At 49.7% G+C, this 26,728-nt stretch overlaps 1 protein-coding gene across 1 annotated transcript in view; it reads left to right on the forward strand.

The window, feature by feature from the left end:
* SMOX (spermine oxidase) overlaps positions 1–26,728 on the forward strand; it is a 109,208-nt gene that overhangs the window by 17,885 nt on the left and 64,595 nt on the right. The window contains exons 2-3 of the mRNA XM_087737861.1: positions 13,804–13,917; positions 25,662–25,749. The gene's annotated coding sequence lies outside the window, so the exon portion shown is untranslated. The remainder of the gene's footprint in view (positions 1–13,803; positions 13,918–25,661; positions 25,750–26,728) is intronic.

The following is a 26,728-nucleotide window of genomic DNA, read 5'->3' on the forward strand; positions in this document are numbered from 1 at the left end:
AGGTCAGCAAACCATTAGAACCAGGAGGCAGATGTTAGCTGGTGTAGCTTGGATGCAGGACACAGCAGCCCCAAGGGGCTGGAAGGATGGCAAAGGCTCACCAGCCCTTTGCTGATGGGCTCCAAAACCACGCGAGGTTTTCAGCTCACCTCCACGCCCTGGGGGGGGTTGTGTTGTCTGGGTCCTCCGCAGGGACGAAGCCATGGGGTGATGTCCCCTGGGCCATCTGGGGCCACAAGAGACAAAGGAAAGGGATTTTGCTATTGCCTGCATTTTCTTTTCTGCTCAGAAGGAGAAGATTCTGGGCCTTCTCCATGTTTTGTGGCCACCTTCAGGAAGTCCTGGATGCACCTCCAGGAATCCTCCTTGAATGCTTTGATTTTTAGCCCGAAGAACACCAGCAAGAGAAACAGCTTGTCCTCATGGCTAGGTCAAGGAGAAAGCGTCAGGTTGTAATCCGTGTTTCTCGTCTTGCTTGTCCATGAAGTCTTTGTGCTTTCCCTTCTGTTATGAAACGGAGGTTACAACACTCATTTTACCTTCCTGAAAGCTGTGATGTTCTCAGAGGCATGTTTTCATGTAGAAATGCTATCATCCAAAGCAGTGTTTCTCCCAGCACTGTGGCTTTTGCTCTGTTCTCTACTACAAAGCAAGCTCCTCGTAGCCCACAGTCACCACTTTAGTATCTTGCCTTCTCCATCGCCCTTGCTCATCCCAAGGAAATTCCCTCAGAAAACCCCTCCTGCCCTCTGAATGCATTTCTGTTTGATCTGCTGCCTCTTGCAGGCATCACCACCTTGCAGCACTGCTTATTATGATGGCTAATTGCTGCGAGTCCTGCTCATATGTGATTTTAAATCCCGTCTTAGCTAACAACGCAGGGATTTGAATTTTTAGCTTGTGAGCATGGATCATGCTAGGAGGGCTGGCTATGCCAGGAAATTCCTTGCATTTTCCTGGGCAATTTGTTACTCTGTGCCTCCTTGCTGGAACGGGCTCTGACACGGCTTTTGTTTGTTGCAGCTGCTGGAGAACAGAGCTATCATCGTTCCTTTCTTACGTGGGTGAAGCTTGTTATTTTGGAAGGGAAGGTGGCATTTTCAGAAACCTGCTGAAGTGGCATCCTGGGTGCCAATGCTCTCTTGGCCCAGAGCTAGCTCAGCCCAAGCTTCTCATCGTCCAGTTGTTTTATGCTCTCTATGGGATGAATGCACCTCTGGACTGGGAAGATACACTTGGGCAATGATGCAGTTGCCTACATACAGGTTTCCAGTGCTGTTTTAGATATCCGCGGTCTCCTGCTTGGCATATTCCTCCATCCATCCGCTGGCTCAGTGGCCATATCTCCGCCCTTGTAGAGCCTGTGCCACATCCCCAAGAGGATGTCCCAGACACCACAGCAGGTCTCAGATAACACCACACATCTATGTTTGGGCAACCACATCGAGTCTCTTGCCAATACAGACAATAATGTCTGGAGGGCAGTTAATCTGACCACACGCAGGCACTTTCTGTAGAGGTGGATAGCTCTCTAGAGTCCTTTGATTAAATCTCTGTGAACCCTTGGACACCTCTGGCTAAATTCAGTTGCCTCAATGTAGATGCTTGAGGCCTTTTGAGATATGCCGTACCAAGCCCAGGACATCTGCAAGGGTTGGCAGGTGTGGCACAGGATGCACGGGACACCCGTGCATTTCCAGAGAGGTGGGTGGGATACCCAAGGATGTCCCTAGTGGAAGTGGATGCCTACCTTTAGGTAGGTGAGTCCTGCCCCTAGATTCCAGGTAGACACCTCATGCTAGTGGGCTTTTCATCTGTGAACTGAACCCTATTCCTGCTGACTCAAAAGGACATTGACCACTCCAAGCTCTTAAAGAGAGGAAGCATTTCACAGGGCATGCTGACACATCAGCAAGAGGCTCTTTCCTCCCTATCATGGTGCAGGTGACACTTCCATACCCTCGTTGCCTTGCAGAGGATCTTCCAGCTCATTCACAAGCTGCATCCCTTTGGTAACCTGTGTCGTCCCAGGAGATACCAAAACCTGAATGCAATTTTGGCTCTCTATGGTGCAACAACTGGCAACAGAAGGTATGTCAGGTAACGTCCTCCCTGTGGGATGGGTTCGTGTATGATGTGTTGTCTGTAAACGTCCCACAGCTGTGTGTAAGATGGAAACAGCCCAGACGAGAGATGCTGCTCTCTGGCCCAAGGCCTCTTTTCACCCACCGGGTGAACTTGGTGTTGGTTACATCTCTGTTAGTTTTGCTGAACCAGAATAGAGATTTGGAACCCACCCTGGTAGAGCCATCCTCCCACAGAAGGGCTTTGGACAGTGATGGAGGGGAAAGACAAGCACCACCGGGTGCCCGTGTAATGTCTACATGCAGAGACGCATTTATTTGCAATAAATGCAAATTTAGTTAAAAGCTCTCCGTGCCAGAGGTAGGGGAGGCTTGTTTCATTCTGGTTCCCTTTGGCAGATGGAGTAAACTTGGATGTTGTCAGGGATAATAAATGTTGCTAAGCAACACGTGATCCTGAATCAGCTTCATCAGCCCAGCCCTGTGGGGAGGAAAAGACAAAAGAGATCTGAGCAGGGAAGATCAGCAAGAAAACACCTGGTAAGGGGATGGACGACAGAAACAGCCCCGGTCACCCTGGGGATAAGCCCATCCCCATGTCCCCATTGGGGGAACGAGGGCAAAGCCAAGGACTGGCTGCGGTTGTGCTTGTCCCAAGTATAGCACCACGGAGAAGTGCAGGGCTGGCCTCCACACTGACTGGTCACGAGCGATCCCCTGCCGTGGGCAGTGCTGGCCCCTGTCCCCCTCGCTGGCTCGAGCTCTGGTGTTACCATCTCTGGCCTGTGAGCCACCACAAATGTGGTGTTGGCTTGGGGAGAGAGGCAGACAGTCTGCAAAAGCCAGAGGCACAACAATGTCAGCGCAGAGCTGATATCCAGAGGGATTTTCCCGAGGAAGAATAACACAGGAACTGACCTCTCTTGCTTTTCTGTTCCTCTGGCATGAGTAAGCCACCTCTCCCCGTTGCTGTAAGCTCACCCTGGATGCTCACCACAGCCTGTGTAGCAGGGAGAGCACCGGGGTGTCACGCACATGTCCCCGAGCACCTCTGTGCGAGCCCAAGCACTTTCCTGCCCTCCCCTGCACTGTCAGTAGCTCTCCAAGCTCCTGACTTACATTCTTGAGATCTTGCTTTAGGCCCGTCTCATTGCAGCAGAGATGTAACCGTGCTCATTTACTCCTTCCCATGCAGGTTATGGGGGCAGGAGGGAGCATAGTTCAAGCCTCTCCATCCTCATCCTCATCCTCATCAGAGGCATGTTCCCTGACACTGAGTCCCTTTCTCCATGCCTTTCCTGCTTGGATATGTTAACTTTTGAATGAAGCCATCTCCAGCACAGGTGAGGTGCCAGGAACTCTCACATAGGAATTAAGAACACAGGGGAAACATCACAATAGCTCTGCACTGCGCCATGGATACGGCCTCCACTGTCCCAGAGGAGCTGGAGCTGGGAAAGGTCCAGAGAAGGGCAGTGAGGAGGGCAGCGGCACGGAGAGATATTCCCCTGAGGAACAGCCAAGTAGGTACTTCTTGGCTTTGAAGAGATGACCATGGGAGGACACAAGAGTGGTCTAGAAACTCATGAGTGGTCTGGAGAGTGTAAAGAAGGACTAGCTAGTCTCTGTCTCATACAGCTCAAGAACTAGGGGTCATCAAATGAAACTGGCAGGACAAATGGTTTCAACCTCAGGAAATCCCAGAGATTATTCCTTCACCTTGCTTGCTTTGGTTGTGTTTCAATTACTTGTTAGCTATTAGAGTAAGTGAGAAGGTCGACAGGCATCCCCTACAACATCCACCTGGTGTGGAAGTGCACTTCCCAGTGGCAAATGTAGCTTTAATGCTGCTCTCGAGGATGGCTGGAGAGGACTCGTTGTCAGTGCATACACTGCCATAAGTCACTCCTCCTCAGTTGCGTCCCCCAGTACAAGCTTGGAGTGGGGCTCAGTGAGTCCAGAGTCTCTTCTCGCCCTCTGAAATGACTCACCGCTGATGAGACTGCTGGTGAGGGAAGGATCAAACTGGGTTTTGCAACAGAACTGGATCCTGCGTGATGCAAAAAATCTGAGTTACTTGTCACCCGGCGGGTTGCTGGCTTCCTTTTCACCTTCCGGTTTGGTTCCAGTTCTCCTTTGCCTGCTCGCACAGAAGCAGCATGTGTTTATTTTTTAGCATCACCGCAGGATATTTTGTTTAAAAACATTTACACTTCTTTTCCTGGTTGATTTGGTACAGCTTTAGTTTTGGTCCCAACCCAGCAGTTCTCAAATGGCACCCCACTGGGTATCCTTCACAGTGTCCTGGGGAACAACATGCATCGTGGGGGGAAGATTTTAAGTGGACACAGCGACCGTGGGTATGGTTTCATGGGCTGCCCAAGATGCCCTCACAGACCCTAGGGAGGGAAATGTTGTTCTCAGCAGTGCAATGTTTCATCTGCTCATTATTTTGAGGAAACGAAGGACATGAGCTCTTGTCCCTGAGTAGCTGCCTTGTGCCTTCCACCCCAGCAAACGCTCCCCTGGGTGTTCATGCCCACCTAATTTGACACACCACCTTATAGATATAGATGGGTTGACCTATGTAGAAAACATAAAAAAAAAAAGTTGGAGAATCAGAATATTCCATTTTAAAAAAATCCAAACAAATGGAAAGAAAGTGCACCCAGACAAGACTTGTATTTTTTTCCCCCTGCTAATAGCATTTGATCTCTACCTGGTCTCTTTTTGATGCTGGTGCTATATGGGCTGACTAGGGTAAATATTCTGCTGGACTGCAATCAGGAGGAACTGATGTGATGGTTGTGGGCACCTTAATTTCTATGGTTTCCTCTACATTTTTAATGCACAGTTGGTGAACTCTTGCACTGTGAGCCTACACAGTGCTGCTGCAAATGGTTGGCAGGGAGGAGCAAGATTTTCCACAATGATTTCTTTGTGCGCCCAAGTTAACCTCTCACCAAGGAGGAGTAAGCAATGGCTATTCGCATAGAAGATGAGGAGTCTCCGTGAGAGGAGTGGTGGCCACTAGAGGGTGGCCATGTCATAGCTGGTGCTGGTCTTGGGGACAGTGCCTTCCTGGGGCAGCTCTCTGCATCGGGAACGTCATTGGGGTAAAATGACTTCTGGCTTTGGCTGTGTGACCTGCCCAGGTACAACATTTCTGATCTGAACGAGGTTTTGTATGCTCTGATGGCTGATGGAGAGGCAAGTAGTTTTCATATCACGTGTCGGAGAAGGAGCAGAGGTGTTTGGACATCTGGGAAGGAAGAAAAGGAAAGGTGTGGGAGTTGGGTAGTTGTCCAGGCAGGACCATGAGTAACATCATAGCTACTCGTCATGCGTCTCCCGATCCTCTCAAGTTAGGGGTACCAACATTTCCATTGGCTCAGAACTGCAATGCCAGTTGCCTAAGCTCCAGTTTTTATCTGCTTGCATCATGACCTGACTTCACATCCAAGCCAACGCTGCTTTCTGGGTTATTGCTTGAAAGCCACGATATTGTCAGAGAAAATAATGAGTCCTCCGCCCCTCACATTATTGCAGGTACCGGTGGTAGGACTCATACGGCTGCTTCCTGCAAATACATTGCATAACCTGAAGGACAGAGTTCCTTGGCTGGAAGTGGCCCTAGGCTAAGGCATGGTATGGACTATTGCTGAAAAGGGACAAAATAAATTCTCTCCTCAGTGCCTGGCTCTCTGCAGCTCACCGCAGGTCCCCCAGGCCACCCCCCCCAGCCGTGGCTGCCTTCCAGCATCCACTTCCCCTCCTCTCCTCTCCTGCTGGGGGATATCTTGTGATAAAGCTGATTTCCTCATTCATCCTCCCCTCAGTTTTGGTCCTGAACAGGAGCTCTCGGTTCTCTTCCAAGGAGACTTTGGCAAAAGAGCACATTTCTTCCTTTCCCTTTACCAGCCCCTTTCCTGCCCCAGACCTGACCCTGCTGTCCTCCTCGCTCCATCACCTGATGCTCCCTTCTGCTTTGGCTCTCTTTTTGCTTACCTTTCCACTGGCTTCTGGTTCTCCTCCTCGCAGCCCAAAAACATTTTAATCTTTCCCATCTGAAACGACTCTCCCTCGGCTCTGATTTCATCTCCAGCTCGATCTGATTGCCATTTCTGTGCACACACTATGCCAAGACCCAGCTCATGTCTTGACTAAAACCTTCCTGTGTCTAACAAGACCTCATGGATTTTGGGTTGTGCCCAGCATAGTTAATTTGTTCCTCCTGTGCTGTCTTGGTGCCTTTTCTTGAAGCCTTAGGACACCACTGTGTCTGCTAACACAGTGAATTTGTCCCTTCTTGCTTACACACATCTTATCCCAGCCCCTGAAAATTGTGTTGTGTCAAAATCTTACAATAAAATCATAGAATCATAGCATTGTTAAGGTTGGAAAAGACCTTTAAGATCATTGAGTCCAACCATTAACCTAACACTGCCAAGGCCACCACTAAATCATGTCCCTAAGCACCACATCTCCCTGTTTTTTAAATACCTCCAGTGATGGGGACTCAAGCCCTGCCCTGGGCAGCCTGGGCCAGGGCCTGACAGCCCTTTCGGGGAAGAAGTTTTTCCTAATATCCAACCCAAACCTGCCCTGGCGCAGCTTGAGGCCATTTCCCTTTTGTCCTATCGCTTGTTAACTGGGGAGAAGAGACCGACCCCCCCGGCTCCAGCCTCCTTTCAGGCAGTTGCAGAGAGCGATGAGGGCTCCCCTCAGCCTCCTCTTCTCCAGGCTGAGCCCCCCCAGCTCCCCCAGCCGCTCCTCCCCAGCCTTGGGCTCCAGCCCCTGCCCCAGCCTCGCTGCCCTGCTCTGGCCACGCTCCAGCCCCTCCATGGCCGCCTTGGGGTGAGGGGCCCAGCGCTGAGCACAGCACTCGAGGTGCGGCTTCACCCGTGCCCAGTACAGGGGCACCATCACCTCCCTGGTCCTGCTGGCCACACTGTTCTTGATACAAGCCAGGATGCCATTGGCCCTCTTGGCCACCTGAGCACACTGCTGGCTCATGTTCAGGTGGCTGTCAACCAACACCCCAGGTCCTTTCCCGCCAGACAGCTCTCCAGCCACTCCTTCCCACGCCTGTAGCGTTGCCTGGGGTTGTTGTGACCCAAGTGCAGGACCCGGCCCTGAGCCTTGTTGACCCTCACCCAGTTGGCCTGGGCCCATCGATCCAGCCTGGCCAGGTCCCTCTGTAGGGCCTTCCTGCCCTCCAGCAGATCAACACTCCCGCCCAACTTGGTGTCGTCTGCAAACTTACTGACCCCCTTGATCAGATCGTTGATAAAGATACTAAACAGAACTGGCCCCAATATTGACCCCTGGGGAACACCACTTTTAACTGGCTGCCAACTGGATTTAACTCCATTCACCACAACTCTTTGGGCTCAGCCATCCAGCCAATGTTTTACCCAACCAAAGGTACACCCATCCAAGCCACGAGCAGCCAGTTTCTCCAGGAGAATGCTGTGGGAAATGGTGTCAAACGCTCTGCTATTGTCCAGGTAGTTAACATCCACAGCCTTCCCCTCATCCACCAAGCGGGTCACCTTGTCATAGAAGGAGATCAGGTTACTCAAGCAGGACCTGCCTTTCATAAACCCATGCTGACTGGGCCTGATCCCCTGGTTCCTGTGCATGTCGCATGATGGCACTCAGGATGATCTGCTCCATATCCTTCCCTGGCACCGAGGTCAGGCTGACAGGCCTGTAGTTCCCTGGATCCTTCTTCCAGCCCTTCTTGTAGGTGGGTATCACGTTTACTAACTTCCAGTCAACTGGGACCTCCCCGGTTAGCCAGGACTGCTGAAAAATGATGGTAAGTGGCTTGGTGAGCTCCTCCGCCAGCTCCCTCAGTGCCTTTGGGTGGATCCCATCCAGCCCCATAGACTTGCGTGTGTCTACGTGGTGTAACAGGTTGCTGACCATTTCCCCTTGGATTATGGGGGCTTCATTCTGCTCCCCATCCCTGTCTTCCAGCACAGGGGGCTGGGTACCCCGAGAACAACTGCTCTGACTATTCAAGACTGAGGCAAAGAAGGCACTGAGTACCTCAGCCTGTTCCTCATCCTTGGTCACTATGTTTCCCCCGCATCCAATAAAGGATGGAGAGTCTCCTTAGCCTTCCTTTTGTTGCTAATGTATTTATAGAAACATTTTTTATTGTCCTTTAAGGCAGTAGCCGTAAGTTCTAGTTGGGCTTTGGCCCTTCTAATTTTCTCCCTGCATAACCTCACGACATCCCTGTAGTCCTCCTGAGTGGCCTGCCCCTTCTTCCAAAGGTCATCAACTCTCCTTTTTTCCTGAGTTCCAGCCAAAGCTCTCTGTTCAGCCAGGTCTTTCTTCCCTGCCTGCTCATCCTTCAGCACATGGGGACGGCCTGCTCCTGCGCCTTTAGGATTTCTTTCTTGAAGAATGTCCAGCCTTCCTGGGCTCCTCTGCCCTTCAGGACTGCCTCCCAAGGGACTCGGTCAACCAGGCCTCCTTAGCAGGCCAAAGTCTGCCCTCTGGAAGTCCAAGGTAGCAGCTCTGCTGACGCCCCTCCTTACTTCTCCAAGAATCGACAACTCTGTCATTTTGTGATCGCTGTGCTCAAGACGGCCTCCAACCATCACATCACCCACCAGCCCTTCTCTGTTCATAAACAGCAGGTCTAGCAGGGTGCCTTCCCCAGCTGGCTCCCTCACCAGCTGCATCAGGAAGGTCTCTTGCACGCACTCCAGGAACTCCTAGACTGCTTTCTCTCTGCTGTGTTGTATTTCCAGCAGGTATCTGGTAAGTTGAAGTCCCCCACAAGAACAAGGGCTAACGATTGTGAGACCTCTCCCAGCTGCTTATAGAATATTTCATCTGCCTCTTCATCCTGGTTGGGTGGTCTATAACAGACTCCCACCAGGATATCTGCCTTGTTGGCCTTCCCCCTGATTCTTACCCATAAACACTCAACCCTATCATCACCATCGTTAAGCTCTAGGCAATCAAAACACTCCCTAACGTACAGGGCTACCACACTGCCTCTCCTTCCTTGCCTGTCCCTTCTGAAGAGCTTGCAGCCGTCCATTGCAGCGCTCCAGTTGTGCGAGTCATCCCACCATGTTTCCGTGATGGGATCATAGTTTTCCTGCTGCACAATGGCTTCCAGCTCCTCCTGTTTGTTGCCCATGCTGTGTGCATTGGTGTAGATGCACCTCAGCTGGCCTATTGATCCTGCCACCTTTTTGGGGGGAGAAACCCTAATTCCTATGTGACCATTCTTAGGTACTTCCGTGGTTTCTAACACATCCATAAGCCTTGCTTCTTTGCTGCCACATGGATCTCCATCTCCTACCTCCACTGAGACAGCAGACCGAAGGGCCTCAAGTTAGCACACGATCCCTCAAACATGGGAATGCTGCCTCCAGGCTTATCTTTAGCAAGCCTGGTTTTATCCCTTTCCCCCTTCAAATCTAGTGTAAAGCTCTTTCAAGGAGCCCTACTAACTCCTGTCCAAGGATCCTTTTCCCCCTTTGAGACAGGTGTACCCTGTCTGTTGCCAGCAGGCCTGGTGTTGTGTAGACTGACCCATGATCAAAAAAACCAAAATTCTGCTGGTGACACCAGGCTCGGAGCCAGGTATTGATCTGCTGACTCTTCCTCTGTCTTCCCTCATCATTCCTGCAACTGGAAGGATAGAGGAGAACACTACTTGTGCTCCTGATCCCTTAACCAGTTGTCCCAAGGCCCTGAAGTCTCTCGGATTTCTTGTTGCAACTTCATCACCTACCTGAAAAACCAATAATGGATAATAATCTGAGGAAGCGTAGGAAGTTTTCTCTTCACATCTTTAACCCGGGCCTCAGGGAGGCAGCAGACTTCCCTAAGAAGTGGGTCTGGTCTGCATCTTGGGCCTTCTGTTCCCCTCAGCAGGGAGTCTCCTATGACAATGACCCATCTTTTTTTCTTTAGGGAAGCAGTTTTGACACAGGGCGTAGGCCGACTTAACCTCGGCGACACCTCCAAGCTAGAACTTGCTGATGCTTTCTGTGCTGTGTCCTTCCTACCCCTCTGCACAGCTGCGGGTCCCATCCATGGCCCTTGGCATCTGGTACCTTCATCACTACGTGGATGCTCTGTGGCTGACATTTGCCTTTCTGTACCCAACGGCTGACCCCTGCTTCTGTTCAGCCCATGGTGTCTGCAGCCTTCTTGCTCTATTTTCAGACATTTGCCTGTATGCTCTCTCCTGCACTGTCTCTTCAAGCACAGGTGGGGAGAATTTCTTTTAAACATCCTTGTTCTCCTTTAAGTATCTTCTTAAAAAACCACGGTGCTGTGATGGCTACAAAATGGAAGGTTTGGGAACACCAAGCGTTGTCTTTTTTTCTTCTTTGTACTCGCTTTCGTTCATGTTGGTGTCTACCGATGGTCTCTGACCATGTGTACTTGAGTCCTGGGCTTATGTGGTTTTGAATGAACAGGAATTTGAATGAACCTGGAATTATGAAGTGTCTCTAATTTAAGCATCTCTTTTGTTGGAGTTGTGATATCAGCTGAAATGAGTCTGGTTCCCTGGGGTGTCCCAGACAGACAAAGCTGTGGGACGCTGCCTAGAAAGGACACGTAGGTGCTGGGGAGACAGATGGATGTTTGCATGGCAGGCAGGCTGTTATTGCCAGCCAACACCAGCTGGTCTCAAACAGGATCTGCTGGTGATTTTCTAGTTCAGTTTGAGCCTCTTAAAGGCTTAGCTGTGTTCATAGGAAGGGCTGTCCATGTTTGTGCACCCCTGAACACCTTTTTAGATGCTCTGACAATAACCATGAAGCAGGGAGGGGGGCGAAATGGTCTCACACCAGCTCTGCAAGTTTGTGATTTCTGTGATCAGGGACAGAAAATACTCAACAAGTCCTCTTACATTTCCCACCTTCCCAGGCTGTGGATTGGGACCAACACGCTCAGCAGCGCTTCCCAGGGGCCTCCTGCCTTGGCTGTTAGATGTTCCTTGTGTGTCAGTGTTTGTAAAACGAGCCTGGCCCTTCAGGGCTGGTTCCTATCTCTGCTGACTTTGCAAACATCAGGCAGACACGAATGTTTGCCCGGCGAAGCACATGTGAGGTCTGCTCTGCCCTGCTCTGAGCAGTGAAGACATTGCTTCCTCAGCACCGCGGGTGCTGGAGATGGTTCGCCCAGCACCTGTGCTACCATAGATAGAAAGGGAATAGGGAGAGGTTCGTGGAGGATACCACTGGTCAGAGATCTCTGCACTGGCATGTCAGCCATTCTCCAGGCTTTCATTCAGGAAAGTCATCCTGGAAAAACTCAAATCTCCTCTGCTTTTTTTTTCCCCTCCAGTATCCCTGGAGTCTAATACAAAAATATTGGCATCTTTCTCCCCTTTCAAAAAATGCAACCCTCCAAGACCATTTGCAAACACTAAGAGTTGACTCCTATCGTCTCAGTGAAGCAAGAAGGAATGTGTTACTAGAGTTGTTAGAGCTGCTTTGGCCTGATGGACTTCCACGTTCACGTGTTTGGCAGGCAGCCCCTTTGTTTTGAGCCCGTATGGGATACACGCACCCTCATGGGAAGGGGCCTCAGCTGCTTGTGGTCTCCCTTAGGGAGCATCTGAAAGATGGTTCCCTGTCCTCAAAAGGCAAGTGAACGCAAAGTGAAGCTGGAAAAGACTCAGGACACCAAGATGCTCCAAACTGTGTGGTGGCTGCCATGTCACTAAGTAGATGAGGACTCATCAGGCTGGAAGGGAGACATAGGAGAAAGGTTACGACAGAGGACTATAAATCACTGAGTGGTATGGGAAGGGTGGACAGGGAGAGTATGTTCACCATCTCTATCTGTACAAGAATTACAGGACATCAGATGAAACCAGAAATTGCAAGTCCAAAACAAACAAGAGGAGGTGGTTCTTCTCCCAGTGTATAATTAAGCTGTGGAACTCCTTGCAACAGGATGTTGCGGATATAGAAAATCAATGGGGGTTCATAAAGCAGCTAGATAAATTCATGGAAGAAAAATTCACCGCGGGTAATTAAATATGAAAACACTGTATGGCACAGGAAGCCACAAATTGTTGAAAGCTGACTGGTTAGTTTGGGGAAGTATCTCACACTATTTGCTGTATTCTGACACTCTTCTCTAGACATCCACTCTTGGCCATGGCCAAAGACAAGTCACCGGGATGAATGGACCTTGATGGCTGTTCTGCTGGTCCCACATTTTTCTACCTGAATACCTGATGTTAGGTTAGGGTCCCCATTAATTTTTAGATCTCAGGACTTGTGAGGATGCTGCGGGAGTTTTGGTGGTATGCAGTGAGAGTTTCTCCTGTCTTCTGGTGGATATGATTCTAAGACTAATTACTGGCCAGAGGCTTTGTGCAGGTAGGGGGTAAGTCACCTCCACAGGAACCATACATAAAATGGCTTAGAAACTGTGCCATCGCTGTGTGCTTAATATTCCATGCTCACCACGCTCTCCAAACCATCTAATACCAAGTCAAAGTGCTTGTTTAACCTGCCTCTGCAGATCAGCTGTGGATCCTTTACTGGACTGTCTGGATTCAGTGGGAACTGGCACAGTGTAGACAGGTCTAACTGCATCTCTACTAGAGTTTAGACACCTGCAACAAGGCTGGCTGTGATGAACATCTCATTGTTTTCTTGATCCTAATCCAGAAGAGTAATCTCAGCAATGCTTAGACCAAGCTTTGTTTGCAGTTTTGAGCAAGTACTTGTTTTACAGTTGAGGCACATAAGAGAAGATGCTGTTGCCTTCTTCCCCAGCCTTGTGTGGATCAGAAGCATCGGGCAGACGATGCAGCACCTTTGGGACCTGAAGGTACTTGCCTGCCTTTGCATCTGCTTAGCCTGAGTCCCTCAGTACTAGTAAAACATAAATATGCATCCCCTTCCTAGTGCCCATCCACAGTTTCATCTATGCCATCTCCTCTCTGCCTATTGACTGCACAGTCACACAGACATGCAGTTATGGAGGCTGATCCACCTGAAAAAATAGGTAAACAACAACAGCAAGTGTGGTTGTTTTGAAAGCCGTGCTGGTTGCAACTGAGAGGACAAGGCAGTTGCAGTGTGCAATGATGGGTGGGGAAGGATGAAGCAGGCAGCAATACCTTCAGCAGGTTTTTCTGCAAAGAGTTGGTGGTGTGAAGCCACGGACTCAATGCATGTTGAGTCAATTAGCAAGCATGCTGGTTTTTAAGACAGGTTGTTGTGATCTCTGGCTTCAGGTGTCTTTAAATAGGACTTGTGCTTTGGTCAAGAAGAACGGGGGCTTGAGGTAGGTTTTCGTTTCCTTGTAAAACTGGCTTCCCAGCAGGGAATACAGGGGAATCAGCGAGGCTGGAAACTGCCACCCTAATTTAAGGATGTGACCAAAGCAAGCTGGGCCATGAACTGTGCTGTGTGCTGTCTGTGGTCCATGCTATCCCAGTTCAACTTGGTGACCTTTAAAGGCTTAGCACGTGCCCTTCAGCTACCAGTGGGTGACCTATCAAGGCAAAGAAAGAGGTGCCTGTGCCTGGGAAGCTCCACGCTGTTGAGTGTCCCCATGCAGAGCCTGGCTCCCCTCCCGTTTCCCACAGATCACGAGGGAAGAGGGAAGTCACAATGCTAGCACTCACTGTTTTGACGGCTACGAGTCTCTGCTTTGCTGCAGCTGCAAATTAACATCAGCTTCCCCATCTGGCTTCCCTCCACAGGGCCAAGGAGGACATTTCGTGCCAGAGGTAGCCCAGGACAAGCCGAGGCATGCACCTGGCTGACAACTCCTGCCCCATTCAGAGCCAGAAGTGTGAGGTGACTTTGTCCACAAGGTAAGACATGAGGCTGGTTAGTTGTCCTTGTGACCGCTCTAGCTGATTTGCAGCTGGAGGGTCTGAAGGCTGGAGGTGAAGGTACAAAAGACAGGCTGAAGTTTGGAGGGGAAGAAAAATTCTTCTCAGTCCTTAGTGTCCACACTCTGGGCAACATCATCCCATCGGGGACAGTGAGTCTCTGTGCTGCCTCTGAGCATCGTTGGGGAAGCCACAACTGAGCAGCACCGAAGGTGGTGTTTCTTACATCTAGAGGCCAGTTCCAAGTACCCCATGGGATACACCAGCTTCAGATCAACGGAGACCTCCTGTTCCTTGGGCTGACAATGAAACATTTTGATTCAGTGGTGACCTTCCCAAGAGCTAAAAGGAAACATTTCTACCCAAAACTCTACGATCTCTCTTCCACTGCTCAGATCAGAAACCCCTGCAAGTTTCCAACCCATTAACCTTCGAGGCAGGGCTAGCGCGGGAGCTGCTCGCTGCAAATGCGGCATCAATTAGCCTGTTATGAGCTAAAGGACATTATTGAGATTCAGAGGTGTGAAGTTCATAGGCCACATACTGAGCTGTCTAATAACAGATGCAAATTTGGAATAGCTGCAGACTGTAACAACCAGTGCTGCATGTAATGTATTTTAAAGTCAAGGTATCAGGAGCCTTTGTAGGAGGAGGGCTGACCCCGTGTGCAGAGCTGTCGGTTTCTACGTGCCTGAGTGCAAGTTTCACCAGGTAGCATAAAATACTCTTATATTGGAGGTTTTTCTGCTTTATCAGGAGAGGGACGCCGTGAACAGAGGACTTGGGAGCCCAGGATCCAGCACTCTGGTCATAACCTGGCTTCTCTTGAGCATATATAACGTGTCCTGCCACGTTGCACTAAGGAGGCACCTGAGGCTGGTTTAATGTATTTGCTTATATGAGTTAAACCATCCCTTGAGTTCACTTTGGTTGAGATGTGCTGCTTGGTCAATGCTCAGGCAAGACATCTTGGCCTGAACGTTTGAAAAAAATCCCACTTCCTCTGCTGGGGCCACATTTTCTTATTAGGTATCAAAATAAGTAGCCAGATTATCAACAGAAGTCTCTGTAGGGTGGGAAGGACTCCGATATGCTCTGAAAATGTGGTCCAAAGGCTGTCACCGTTTGCAGTTCTCACCTTTGCTACGCACTGTGCTCAGAAACCGTGCTTTGCTTTGGTGCCTAAGTGGGATCTGAACTCTTTGGACGATGTGGACACCTGTGTGTGATTGTGTGTGTGGGCGCACGCATCTGGCCAGGGTTGCAAAAATGTTGAGTCCTTACAAATTCAGCTGAAGTGAGGTGGAGCTGAAAGACAGTCATGCCTCTCAAGATGGTCCTTTCCTCTAGTTTTCTTTCAAAAGACCAGAGAAGAATTTATTTTCGCATCTTAGCCAGAAGCCAGACTGCACCACCCCAAGTCCTGCCAGAATCTGCCAAGGCAGATGGTGCTATTTGGCCTTCTGCAGTCACTTCCATTTTCATCAGCAGCTTTATAAACATCTTTGGGCAAAAGGACATAACCTTGCTTCATTTCATGACACCTGCCAGGAAAAGCCTCCCAGAGACAGTATTACATTACTGCTCTCTTGCCCGTGGTGGGCTCTGCTGCGGGAAGGGGATGAGTGTGTCAGGCTGTGTATTCTGCTCCTTCTGCTGACCCAGAAGGTCTTTGGGAGCGTTCAGCCTCCCCATCTACTGATCCAACCAGCCAAATCAGTCCAATCATGGGTCTTTCCTTCCTGATCTTTCCAGCCTTTTCCTGAACCTTTGGGCTTATGCTGCCCTGATATAAAGCTTAACAGCTCCTGCTACATAAGGCAGCAGAAAGGCTTCAGCAACAGATGAATATGCATAAAAGCTTTAGCAGAAGTGGTACATTGTGGTAGGTACTATTTCACACTCACGTCCAATTTCCATTGGGGTTAATTTCCCTTACTTTTAGCCATCTGAAAGTCAGGTATTGAATCTAAATGTTGCCCAGGCTCAGAGGATGGGCTGAGGCTTTACCCCTGTGCTTGAGCCAGTGCTGGGCCACTTTACTGCTTCAGCCATGGGCTGCATGGAGAAGGTCCTCCTTGCCGCGTCCAAGCCGTGTGTTTCACCCGCAGCTGGCTGCTTGCTTTGGTCCGAATTTGCCCATAAAAGGATGGAGGGGGAGGAAGAGAGCTTTTCTCTTTCAACCCGCTCACCCCTGGGACTGCTGCCTGTGCTGCTGCACCCAAACAGCCGCCAAAGGTCACAGTCTCAGTCCTCAGATGTCTCAGAAGAGGAAGTGCTGTACATGCTGAAACTGCTTGACCAAAAAGCAAAGCAAACACTGCAGCTGGTGTTTAAATAGCCTGACCTTGAGTAACATGGGCTTGCCAACTTTAAGAGAAAGATAAATGCCATGTTTGGGGGCAGGAAGGCAATGGCGGGAGGGAACGGTTTGGCGTGCAGAAGAGGTGAGGGGCAGATGCCCAGCTGCCTAGGAGACCAGGTGTATCTCCACTCCACATGGTGACAAGACAAGTAATGGCATGTAGGTGCCCTGTAGAGCATGTACATGCCCCATGTGTGTATTGCCAGGACCCCTGGGACAGCCAGACTGGGGACTGACCTCCCAGCAGCAGACGTAGCTACTGAGGCTGACCTGGGGGTGAGACCAGCAGCCCACCCAGCATGGTGACAACCGTGAGCTGCAGCTTATATTTGGGCACTGATAAAATAACCTGGTCATGGGGAAGTGCTGTCCTGGCCCATGTTTGTCAGTGCTGGGCTCATGCTGGGGCTGAGGAACCTGTGGGTGGGGGCTGCATACAGCCTGTGACTTCATTTCATATGCCTTGCTGCCTCGTTAGGGTACCATGGCTTAAAGCATTCAAGTTGTAGATTGGCTCCGGCCAACCTACACGGTCTCCAGCACTATCCCAGCATGTCTTGCACCATCTGCCATGCCCATATGCCCACAGTTTTGTCCAAGGGCACTCAACACAAACCCTGGACACCACTCTGGTGGGTTGCGACACAGCCCTCACAAGGTCTTTGAGCTGAAAAAAAATAGAATAATTTCATTTTGTGCACAAAGGCACCAGGGGACCCAGAAGAGACTTGCAGCAGCTCAGAGCGGACATGGTTAGTCTATTCCAGGCAAATAGTATAGACAAGAGCCCACAGCATTTAACCTCGAGACCAGAAACTGCTTCCTGGCGAGGGTGCCTTTGGCAGTACGGAGATAGTCCAAGTTAATTAGATCATTTGTAGCTTGTTCAAGGGGCGTGAAGGAGCTATTTGACCTTTTGTAATGAAAAAGTCCACAGCCTTGTTTTACAGAGTAAAATGGGAAGGTCTAAGCCCCTGAGAAAGTACTTGCGCTCAACAAATGTGACTGGCCGTATGGATAGTTGACCTGTAAGGCCCTCATTTGCAAAGAGGTTGAAGCAGGGTAATTGGCTGTACTGGCCTGGTTTTGTTTGGGGGTTTCTGTGTGTTGTCTTGCAATGGGAGCAGTGGGAGCAGTGACAGCAGGAAAGGCATTTCCTAGCAGGAGAATGGGAAGGGTCCCCGACTCCCTCTCCAGGGAGCAGCCACAATGACCCTGACTTTTTGATTTAGATGTGGATATAGACAGTATATGTGGATATAAATGTACAGCTGGCCATGAGTCTCCTGGATAAAAAAAAACCAACCCAAACCTTGCATAAAAGGTCCTGGGGATCTTGGTGGACAGCAAGTTGGACACTAGCCAGCAGTGTGCTCTTGCAGTGATGAGCCACAAATAACACTGTATTAACAAGGGTGCAGGTTGAGGGAAGTGATTATTTCCTTCTGTTCAACACTTTGGAGACACATCCAGCTACTGTGTCCTATTTTGGTCTCCCTGGTGAAAGACAGACGTTGACATAGTGGAACAAGCCCAGTGGAGGCTATCAAGATGGTCAGGGAGCTAGAGTACATGAGATACAAGGGGAGGCTGAGAGAGCAGGATTTGTTCAGCCTGCAGAAAGGCAGGGCAAGATGGTAGCTTATGGATGTTTAGAGCTACCTAATGGGAGGGTGTAGAGAAGACGGAGAAGACTTGTTTTGGAAGTGGACAGTGGAAAGGCAATGTGCAGTGGGCACAAGCTGCAACATGGGAAATTCCAATCACATAGAAGGAAAAAATTCTTCTCCATGAGCATGGTCAAATACAGAACCCGGGCACCGAGAGGTGGGGGAATCTCCATCCTTGGAGACAGTCAAAACTCAACTGGAGAAGGCCCTGAGCAACCTGAGCTAAGTAGCCCTGCTTTGAGCAGGAAGGTTGGACCAGAGACCTCCAGAGGTACCTTCCAACCTAAAATGTTCAATGATTCTAAGACATGTGAATATATGTGTATATAGATGGTATGTCTAGATAGACACCTCAGCAGTGATTACGATGTGATCTGAGATGCCTCCTGGTTAACACCATCACTGTGTAGTGTTTCCTGATCCGTTAGTGAATGCAGGATATGAGGGAATGAGTAACCCACTGTAGTAATGGCTTCTGGGACGGCATCCCAAAACGAACAGTGAATTTCACTTCTTGTATCACTGCTCCCTCAATGCTCCTTTACAGTTTTTCATTATTCCCTTGTTCTGACTAACCTAAAATCTGAAATGTTGTGTCCCTTCTGGGCTCCTTTAATTGGGTCACCAGCCTATTCAAGCATGAGTTCTTATCTGGCATCATGGCTGAGGGATTCGGAGGCAGGGTGAGAGGGGAAGTGACCACCGTCTGCCTTGGCTCCTCTGTCCCCTCCAGCAGCAGCAGCAGCAGGAGCAAACCTGGCTTTCCTGGACTCATGCTCCACTCCTTTGCCAGAGCCAGGCTCCGGCTGTGGGATAGTTCATGGGGTTATCAGACATAACTGAGGTGTCTATCCATAATAGTTGTGTTGGTTTTCTTGATATCATGGAATCATAGAATCATAGAATGGTTTGGGTTGGAAGGGACCTTAAAGATCATCTGGTTCCAACCCCCCTGCCATGGGCATGGACACCTTCCACCAGACCAGGTTGCTCAAAGCCCCATCCAACCTGGCCTTGGACACTTCCAGGGAGGGGGCATCCACAACTTCTCTGGGCAACCTGTGCCAGTGCCTCACCACCCTCATGGTGAAGAATTTCCTTCTTGTATCTAATCTAAATCTAACCTCTTTGAGTTTAAAGCCATTATCCCATGCCTGGCTCAGCTTCCCGGTGGGGTCTGCAGTCAAAACACTGCAGGACAGTGCTATTGAATGCTTTCCCCAAAGCAAAGGAAAAGATAAACATAAGAAAAATGGCAAGGAGAGACTGCAGACTTCTCAGCAGTGTCACTATTATTATATCACCGATAATGTCATTAAAGACTTCTAACTGTGAGAATAACCTGTCTTTTTCTGCCTTGATCACTGTATCTGCCAACACCTGGAACAGATGAGGTGAGGATCTAGAGTAAAAATTTTTCCGTTCTGCACATCAGGGCTATGAAGGCCAATAAATGGTGCAGGAATTCTGCAGGAGAGAAAGACTCTGTGCATGGACCACCTTGAACGTGTTACTTCCCAGGCTTCACACAGCTGATGGTTGTGGGTCACTGTCTTCTCACCTCTGCTTCATCTGTATCCATGAAACTGTTGGCTGGACTTGCTAAACCTTGGCCCTGAGATCAGGAAAAAGTGGACTTCTACCATGTTAGAAATGTAGCTTGGTGGGACCATATATCTCATAGAAAGGCATGGCTAGCAGATGAGTTTGAAGGGTTCTGGGCTGTCAGAGCATGAGTGTAGTCAGCACTAGAAATTTCTTGGAAAGGTAAATTTCATTTATGTCCTCACTTGCTACAAAAATCTGTATTTTCCTTTCCAAATGGAAATCTCCTAACATTTTTGTCTGAGGCCATGCCAAATCTGAGTGCTTCCAGGCTCAAACATGGACCCCAGGACCCAGCACTGCAGACTGGAGCTGGTGTGATTCTTGCCAGTTTTAAAGCTGCTATTCCAAGCTGACAAGAACTGTGCTGGTTTCAGACGGTGGCTGCAGGGATTTCTTGGGGTAAAAGAAGGAGCAATGACCTCAGGCAGTCCAACCAGATTTAGGTCTACCTAGGCCATTTGGTTGGACGGCTCCTTGGGCTGCCTGGCTGAAGGGGCAGTGAAGCTCACCAAAGCACAGTCCAACAGCCGGGAGATAATGTGAATTGGGACTGCATCTGTAACGAGCTGCCCCAAAGCCAGGAACTGCCAAGCTTATCCCAGCATTTGACTAGGAGCTATCAGGGACACTTTTGTAGAAGCCTTGAGCTCATTAAGTCCTCTGCCTGGATAACCTGGGATCCTGATTGCAAATCTACAAGTCTGGTTCCCTGGAAGTATGGACAAGTTGGTTTGTAAGGAGTTTCTCACACCACCGCATCAACTGGCAGTGAAGTTCCCAATGGAAATTTGTCTTGTCCAGTGGAAACATCTCCCTGCCTGTGCTCCACCAGAGGTTCACTGAATGCAACGTGTTTTCTGTGAAATGTTCAGCATTCCACAAATCTGCATGTTCTGATGGGAAAAAATATTTGTCTAGAAAATTCCCAAGCAGCTTGACTGGGTCTGCATGGTGTGAAGCAGGCCTGGGAGTGGGGTGGTGTTGAGAAACATGACTGCGTCATGCTGTCCATCCCGTCTCTTGGGTGTAACCTCATCCCAGACCTGACTAACCTGTTGCTCTTGGCTAAAGGCTCTGGCTTTCTGCCCCTGCTCTTGGCTCCCCTGTCTCTACTGAGCTTGTTTCCACAGATGTCTGCCATGGAGATAGCTTTATCTCGGTCTCTTAATAAAACATAAATTCTGTGAGCACACTTTGCACATGTGTGGAAGAGAGGACTGGCTTCATCTGTGACCTCCTCTACTTCAACTTCTCTTGAAGTGTTTGACCAACTTCCACCAGGTTTCATGGTAGAAGAGTCATAGATATAAAGCTTTTACAAGTTTGCAGTCAATTTGTACCAGAGTGGGACCACAAATCCACGTGGAGTCATTGGGTGTTATCAGCTCTGTTGCATATTAAACTACTCGTTCTTGCTCCCCTTTTCCTTCTGTCCCTGCAGAGCGAGTCTGAAGGGGTAGGGAAGGTCCACAATCTTTATCCATGGCTGGAAGAAGGAAGCTGCAGGGTTGTCTCTCTTTTGCCTCCTGTGTAGCTCTCGCCGACTGAGAGTCAGGCTGGGTCCCTTCTCTTTCCCCTCTGGATGTTGCTCCTCTGGAGCAGAGGAGAGACTTGATAGTAACTGCCCATGAAGCTGCCGTCCAGATCCTGTGGTGGCCTCCAAAGCCCTCTGAGGTTCTGCAGCTTTACAAAAGGAGGAGATGTTAATGTTTCATGTTAATGAAGCACTCCTGGCTTAGCTAGCCAGAAGCCTCTGCTGTGGAAACAACAAACATTCCTGCTTGAAAATTCACATGTTCCGCAAGGGATTGCAGGGATGCTCCAGGAATAACCAGCTCACATATTTGAAAGTCATTAAGTCAGTCCTTCCTCCTTCTCTTCCCCACAAACATGGCATTTAACTGAAGTTTTAGGCTTCCGCATAAAGCACCAAACCGGAGGCTAGAAGATTCAAGGGATTCTGGTGTGTACGTGACATCATAAAACCTGGCTTTCTCTAACTGAGCAACTGCAAGGATGGGCTTTAGGAAGGATGCCAAAGATCAGGACACTCCTGATGACAAGGCGTGAGCTGGCAATGTCCCTTGTCATAGAATCATAGAATCGTTTAGGTTGGAAAAGACCCTTAAGCTCATCGAGTCCAACCATTAACCTATCACTGCCAAGTCCGCCACTAAACCATGTCCTCGAGCACCACGTCTACCCGTCTTTTAAATACCTCCAGGGATGGAGACTCAACCACTTCCCTGGGTAGCGTGTTCCAATGCTTGACCACCCTTTTGGTGAAGAAGTTTTTCCTAATACCCAACCTAAACCTGCCCTGGCGCAGCTTGAGGCCGTTCCCCCTCGTCCCATCGCTTGTTCCTGGGGAGAAGAGACCGACCCCCCCGGCTCCAGCCTCCTTTCAGGCAGTTGCAGAGAGCGATGAGGGCTCCCCTCAGCCTCCTCTTCTCCAGGCTGAGCCCCCCCAGCTCCCCCAGCCGCTCCTCCCCAGCCTTGGGCTCCAGCCCCTGCCCCAGCCTCGCTGCCCTGCTCTGGCCACGCTCCAGCCCCTCCATGGCCTTCTTGGGCTGAGGGGCCCAGCGCTGAGCACGGGATTCGAGGGGCGGCCTCACCAGTGCCCAGTACAGGGGCACCATCACCTCCCTGGTCCTGCTGGCCACACTGTTCTTGATATAGGCCAGGATGCCATTGGCCCTCTTGGCCACCTGGGCACACTGCTGGCTCATGTTCATCTGGCTGTCGACCAACACCCCCAAGTCCTTTCCCGCCAGACAGCTCTCCAGCCACTCCTCCCCACGCCTGCAGCGTTGCCTGGGATTGTTGTGACCCAAGTGCAGGACGCGGCCCTGAGCTTTGTTGAACCTCATACCGTTGGCCCTGGCCCATCGACCCAGCCTGTCCAGGTCCCTCTGCAGAGCCTTCCTGCCCTCCAGCAGATCCACACTTCCACCCAACTTGGTGTCATCTGCAAATTTACTGAGGGTGGACTCGATCCCCTCTTCCAGATCATCAATGAAGATGTTGAATAGGACCAGCCCCAGAAGCATCTCAGGTGGATAAAAGGTGTCGACACAGAAATGACATGTTTTCTGGCATCTGATAAAAACTTTTGAATTCTGGCATCCAGACTCTGCCCTGGTTGTAAAATGGCCACAGTTACCACCAAAAGTAAGAGCCATGTGTTGTTTGCACCTGCACAGGAGGTCTGGAACAAGCTCCAGGACTCACCTCCCTCAAGGATGCCAAAGTCATTTGAGGATGGAGTCCATAGGGTGGCTCCACTCTGCTGGTGTACGTGGGCTGAATGGTGACTCTGCTCCCAACTGTGTCCCTGGAGTCCTGCAGGAAAGAAGGGTTTTGTATTGGAGTAGCAAGCCCCTGTGCAGACAGCCAGGGATATCTTTGGAGAATATCCTGGTGCTGCCAAGCCAGCTCTGCGCTTGCTCCTTTTTGCTGCTGGAGGCAGCAACCTCCAGCCTCGTGGGACCATGGCCTTTTGTTTCCTTGTTTGTTTTGCTTTGTGGCTCCACGTTCGGTGCTGCGCTAGGCACATTGTACTGCCCTGCTCTTCTGGAGACATGACACATCTGCTCCCCATGCTCCTGGTTTTGAGTAGGAGTCCCCTCCCCAACATCAAAATATGCAGCTGCCTGACAATGCCAAAGAGGCTTTCACAACCTCTTGCATGACAGCGGTGGACATGGAAAAAGGTGATGATGTCAAGCATGGTTGCTGCAGCAACCCAACATCAGGGTGCGTGCACCCTTTCCAAGAATGCGGTTGTGGTTTGAGATCCAGATGGTGCTGGGGCTGTTTGGAGACAGTCACCGAGGTGACTCCTTCCGGTACGCTGCTGTGGACACAGGGAAAGGGTTTCCAGAGCAGAGCTGAGCATGCTGGGTAGTGACTGGATGTCTGCAACAGCCCAGCCTTGTCCTGGAGAATGAAACATGGGGATCAGCACAATTTTAAACCAGACAAAGCAGGGGAAAGGGAAGTGTAGGAAAGAGCCACAGAGGAATTTGAGGGGGACAATGGGAATCCATGAAGGACAGTATGATTAAAGGCCTGATCCTGCTGATACATGCCACCTCTGGGAGTGGCCACCAACTAACCTACATGTCAGTGGCATTTGACCATCAAGAATTCAGTTTCGTGCTGAGTTGGTTTGACCGGACAGGGAGACCCAGTGGTGGAGGGAAGGCAACAGGCTGCTCTTGCATCCCTGACCCACATCTAAAGCAGAATGGAGCCCTCTATCTGATTAGAAGAGCTTTAATTAAAAAAAGTTGAAGGAGAAGCAGGGTTGCCCAGCATGGTGTCACTGAGCTGCCTAGTGGGGTTGCAGCAGCTCACCACAGGATGGACCTTAGGCTCTGAACAGGTGAGGGATGCTGGCTTATCTCTGTCTTGGAGCTAATGGAAAGGATCCCAGTGGGGAGGGCAGAGAGAGATCATGGAGCAGCAGAAACTGGTGCTCTCTACTCCTGGCAGGTTTGAACTTCCAGGTGTAGAGCGTGGTGGGCATGGGGAAGCCAGCACATGGTGATCAACAGCATGGTTAGAACATCCTCTGCAATCTCCTTGCCGGATTCCTCAGTGACAGGTCTGCAGAAAGGTAGTGTGTTGTATCACCATGGCTAACAGAGCTCACAAGGGCCGTTGGGCTTGGTTTTGATTCTTCTAAGTACTGCTAGCTGGGATGTGTGAGGGCGTGATTGCAGGGCTCAGGCAGTCACACAGGACAAAGCCTGGCTCAGGCTAGTGGTAAGAGGGTGATTGCTGCCCTTCCTCATCGGGGCAGGAGTCTGGATAGCCCGAGGGACTAATCTTTATGCTTCGGGCCCTCATCTCACTCTCTTTTCTCACTCGTCGCCCTGGTTGCCTTCCTGCTCTCTTCCCATGTGCCAGACACAGGAGGTTGCCTGGATCACTAGACCCAAAGTGGAAGGGTGGTGTGGCCCTGTTGTTAGCAGGGATCTATGCTCGTGGGATCCCTTCTGGGCAACAGATCCCTTTTCTGTCACATGCCTGGACGTGCTGGGGTGCTCCTAATGTGGCCCAACACGCACCTCTCACCCACCTCATCGTGTGACCCAGTGTGCAGCTCTCAGATGCCCACGCTATAAAAAAAGGCCATTGCTTACGCTGTGTTGACCTTAGATGGAGACCACCTCAGCCTTGTTTCTCACCTTCACCCTTACCCATGGCCATGCAGGTCTCCTCCCTCCACTGCAGCAAACCCTTCTGAGAGCAGATTTAACTCCCTAATCTGGCAGAACACTATCCCACTGCCCAGGGGCAAAGAGGACAGGGGGAAATAAAGAACCCCCTTCTAATGCAGGGAGCGTTAATTCAACTCATCACGTCCGCTAGACTTGGCCCTTAATCTGCAAAGGTACAAAATGCTCTCTTGCATACGAGGAAGAACCAGGCATGCCACTTACACCCTTGCATAATTCAAACACATCTCCAGGCTCCCCAGTGGATAGCAGCCCAGAGGTACTTTGTCTTGATTCAGTAGTACTCTCTGATGTGTGGGATTTACTAAAAAATAAGCATATGTATCAAATTACCTGTGTACAGCAAGGAGAGGGCTCAGCACTTTATTGCTTCCCGAACTTGCAGCTTGATTCTGTGAAACAAGGGTATATATCGAACAAGAGAGGTGTGTCAAAAGATCGGTCAACAGGGTTGTCAAGCTGTCTTGATTTCGAGTCCCCCTTTCCATCAGGATCCCAGAGAAAAACCTCCAAAGAAGTCCTCTGCCGTCCAAACACACAAAGGCAACAAACTGAAAGGGCTTTCTGACAGTTCCTCCAGACCGATAACTATTAGCCAGGTATTATTCTTTTTTTTTTTAATGGAAAAAACATATTATGTAGGCAATTGATCCGATGTTTCTTGGTGAGCAAGGATAATTAGATCATCATAACTATACGCTGCAAAGTGCTCTTGCTACTATAAATAAAGGTCAAACGCAAGACACTTCCTTGCTGACACGTGGCTGCCATTTAGTGATTCATAAGCTGTACACACGGCTTGGCAAACAGAAGGGATTTTTTTTTTTTTTATAGGAGCTGTTTTCCACTTGTGCAAGCACAACAAAGGATTTAAAGGGACCTGCTTCGATCCGTCTACGTGACCAGCAAGTTTCAGCAGAAGGTAACTAAGACAAATAGGACCGCGGTCTGTAGGCTGAACTATGCACAAGAGGGAGCTGATCCTCCACTAGCTTTTAGGGGTCTTCAAGCTGAAAAAAGTTTAAAGCTATGCCTATTTTTGTGTTTATATAGCATTTTTCTTCTATATCACACTGCCTTGTGCAACTGCATAAACACTGATATGAGTGAGCAGCAGAGGGGGAAAACGGACACTGGGAGATAAGAAAACCTGACAGTGTGTAGATAGGATTGTAGTGGGCTGTGGTCTTCTGGTCCACAGGCTGGGCTTCAGCTGCAAGATGGACTCTAATTTCATTATCTGGATAGGAATAGGAAAAAATTGTACATGAATTAAGCGCCTTTCCATGTTGGGTCTGTTCTGCGGTTTGTACAACGCCTTGGTAGCAGGAATATCACAGCAGCCTTGAAGTACAGCGGGAATCGCAAAAGGTGAAAAAGACCCTTCACGTTTAAGAAGACAACAGGGCTTAATGTGCTTGTTTCGCCAAACAGGCATTCTTATTTTTGAAGATTTATGTTTAAGTTGCGTAGGATCACAGTTATTTTATTTGAAACAATTTTTCTCCGTCTGTGTGGAAATTATCTGCAAGATTCAGGCAAACCTGAAACATTGGGACTTGGAGAGCTGCTGGGTAGTTGGATATTTGGCCTGAATACAGAGAAAAGGAATGACTTTTTTAATGCACTCTCACCGTTTCTCAGACCGCATTAGAAATCTGCCTCATCTCCTATTTCGATTTGTTTTAATGACCTGATAAGAAGTTTCCAGTTGGAGCTGGACTGGGACGTATGACCCAGGAGGTGTATCTGTGAGCAAGTAATTCCATGAAGGATCATCTTTTACCTTTGATGGTTGGCCCATTTCATTTCCTTTCGGTAACATTTTTTTTATGTGTATTCATGGAAAGTTCAGGGAAATGGTTTGAGTTCTGTCGTTTGAGTGAATTCACCGTGCAGTC

This window comes from Nipponia nippon, unplaced genomic scaffold (genome assembly GCF_047370975.1).
Source record: "Nipponia nippon isolate SJK-2023a ecotype South Korea unplaced genomic scaffold, ASM4737097v1 scaffold_6, whole genome shotgun sequence".
Taxonomy (NCBI): domain Eukaryota; kingdom Metazoa; phylum Chordata; class Aves; order Pelecaniformes; family Threskiornithidae; genus Nipponia; species Nipponia nippon.